Source organism: Carlito syrichta, unplaced genomic scaffold (assembly GCF_000164805.1).
Source record: "Carlito syrichta isolate Samal-C Ts95f unplaced genomic scaffold, Tarsius_syrichta-2.0.1 Scaffold303690, whole genome shotgun sequence".
NCBI lineage: Eukaryota > Metazoa > Chordata > Mammalia > Primates > Tarsiidae > Carlito > Carlito syrichta.
The window spans coordinates 493,146-496,766 of NW_007247786.1; positions in this window are offsets into that span (position 1 = coordinate 493,146).

Below are 3,621 nucleotides of genomic sequence, written 5' to 3' on the forward strand. Positions count from 1 at the left end.
TATAAAACAAGTGCTAAAAGTATGGGTCTTGATCACAGAAAGAAAATTTGGATTGGAAATGGATTTAGGTAATTAACATAGGCTTAATTACAGAAACTTTGGAACTGACTGAGAGAGCCCTGAGAGAGAGAATATTACAAAGGAAGAGACATGAAGGTGAACCTTGATAAACAAGAGTACCATGTTGGTTTTTGTGATGAGTACAGAGATGCATTTTAGCTGTAATAATTGTGGAGTCAAAGAGATACTCTAAATAAATATATCCAGTAAATTGGCAAAATGAAACTTTATTGTATCTCTGACTTTCTCTGCCTTTTTCTTGTTTGGCCCATCACTTACAGGAAATGTCAAGTGATTCCGAAGACCACCTGGAATTGCCTTGACTCCAATCCCCTGAGAAGCCTCAAAAGGTCAAGCATCATCTCCTACTGCTTCTCGGATTCCTTTACATCATACTGAATTCCCAGTTAATCTTCCTCATTCCTATAAGATTCACATGTGCCAATGCTCTAGATAGAAATTATATATATTCTTTCAATTTTGGAAACAGCTTTTTCTCATAGACTCGAGTGTATAATCCCACATTTTAAACATAGACTTTAAAGTATTAAAAGCAATAAAGATCAAAGATTAAAATAGCTCTTACAACATTTCCTACAAACACATTATGCAGTAATAATGCACATTATTTTAAAAATATATAAATTTAAATCTAAAAAATAAAGTAAGGAATAATTTCAAGTGATTTCAGAGATACATAGCTATCATGTTATTGTATTGTATAAAAATACATGCACACATATGAATGTATGTATACAAGAACCTATATGGACACTTGTACAAGCAAGTACTGTCTATCCCAATTACTGACAATTGATGTCTTACTCTGTCAAGAATGATGAGTTAAATCACTCCAAATATTAGCTTCTTTTCTTTCCAACAGCCCAGTGAAGTAGATAATATTATTTAATACATTGTTTAACTACTGCTGTATACAACCTACACAAGTATAATACCAAGCCCACAAAATAAACCAAACCACATTACTTAATTTAATTTAAAAATTGTTTAATGGACATTATTTATTCGCCAGTGTACTACATGCTTAAACAACATGCTGAACTTGAATGTAGAAAAAGATATATTAATGCAGTTTTCTTTCTTTTTTAAATTATTTTTTTGAGTTGGAGTCTCACTCTGTCACCCAGGCTGGAGTGTAATATCATGCTCTTGGCCATTGCAGCCTCGACCTGCTGGGCTCCAGTGATCCTTCCACCTCAGCTTTCCAAGTAGCTGGAACTATAGGTGCACGCTACCATACCCAGCTAAATTTTTGATTTATTGTAGAGAGGAGGTTTCACCATGTTGCCTGGTCTGGGCTCAGGCAATCCTCTTGCCTCAGCCTCCTGAAGTGTTGGGACATTAATTCAGTCTTCAACATCAAAGGAGCGATTTGTCCCTGAGGTAAATACCTATCTTCTAAACAAAGTCAGAAACCAGACGTTGCAAAAGAAAGATTTCCAGCTTCTTAAAAACAAAAATGTTGACAGACTGTTACCAATGGAACACTGTTTCGTTTTGTTTTTTCCTTTTTCATCTTGCTTTCTATTAGAACTTGGCCTTATCCTTTCTATTTCAAATATTCTTTGGTTCACTTCAAAATGAAGTCAAAAGATGCATGGGATAATTTAAACATTTTACCTTACTATTTCCTAAGACATGCTTTAAGTCGGTTTAAAATTTTAAACCTGACTGCTAATATCTTTGAGAAAAAAAAATAGATGAGGTCTAGCAAAAGTTAACATTTTAGAGTAAAGAATAATGCTAACAATATTCTTAAATATATTGCTCTTGTTCTAATAGAAATGGTGAATATAAAGCTTATTGGAATTCTGTTGCTGCCTATATTAGAAAAAGTACTAAAACTTTCTACAGTATGTAACAGGTCTGTGCTGAGGATGTAGGCTTAAAAAAATCCATAAAAGATTTACATGGTCAAAAATAGATTATTTTAACCATGAAGGAGTTTATCATTGGGTAACATTTTATTCACTTGAAACAGAAGACAAATACATTGAAATATTACCTCGTACTATACATTCAAACGTGTGTGTGTGTGTGTGTGTGTGTGTGTGTGTGTGTTGTGTGTTTGGAAAGTAGCATGTAAGTGTTACTACATCAAAACTAAACCTGATTTCTATTAACACCCCATACATATTAGTGCTTTATTTATTGTATATAATAAATCTTAGCAAACCCTGGATAGTCAAAGTAAGTAAGAGTGAGCCTGTTCCCCCAAAGAACATAGATTTTAATGTAGGAAACAGATAAACAGTTGAGCATACTGTAATTTATTCATTTATTCACTTGAGAAATATTTCATAAAACCTCACCAAGTACTGGGCACTTTTCTCGGTACTGGAAATAAAACTGTGAAAATAATGGCACCATATAGAATTGTGAGTGTGAGAGCAACACCATTCACAAGGGTGACTGCTAAACAACAAATAGAAATTGACTTCAGGAGGAGAGTCTGAAAAAAGATCCCTCTGCACAAGTATGGGAGAGTAATATGTGTGAAGGTATTGGGAAAAGAGACGGCATATTGACTTGGGCATCTTTTTAGTAGTTTGTTTGTTTAGACTTTAGACTCTGTTTAGACTTGAGTATTTAATTAAAGTTAATTTAAATAAATAAGCAAGACTATGAAGAGCCTTTCAAGTTCACTAAGGGGCTTGAGCTTTAGTCTAAAAGCTATTTGAAATATTTAAATATTTCATCGAGGGGATAATATATCTAGATTTATATTTTACTAAACAATAGTCACATATTTATTTTGTTTTTATTATGTGCAAAACAAAATATTAGCTTTATATATGCACTGTTGCATTTATTCTTTGAGAGGAAAAAAGCTCTAGTTGGAGGTATTATTATCATTCCCATTTAAGAGACAAAAAAACAGATGCAGAGAAATTAAGGAAACAGCACAAGGTCTCACAGCTTGAAGCCAACATTTGAAGTGAGGAAACCTGACTCAAAAGTCTCTGCTTTTCTACCTCACCAAAATAATTCGATTTTCTTAGAAAGATCACACTTCACAAATGTTAAATCCACTCAAAGTTATATTGAGTAGAGGTACAGCAGTTTGCCATCTTCTGGAGTTTTATAAATGAATAATTATGATTTATGTTTCCAGTATACATCTATAGCAGTATGCAACTCTCAAAAGTTTCGTTGAGATTTCTTATTTGATTTCAAGCAACTTTGTCGAACACGTGTTGAAAGTGACACAGCAAGCATCAGAAAGGTCAGTTTAATAAATATTGTATAACCCAGAGTAGACTGGAAGAGAGTCTGAACTAAAGCAGGACTTGATTATCTCATACTATGTGCTCAAAATTTCTGTTTGGATAGTAGGATGTAAGTACAACTGCATCAAAACAAATAAATATACTGATTTCCATCCCCTGTTTTATACCTATTAGCACTTTCTTTTTTTTTTTTTTAATCAATATTTTGTATTATGATGTTGTGGGGTACAGTTAAGGGTTAGGTATACAATTACGTTTCATTCAGACACCCTGTTGATAAGAGGTGTTTCCCCATCCCCAGACAGATATT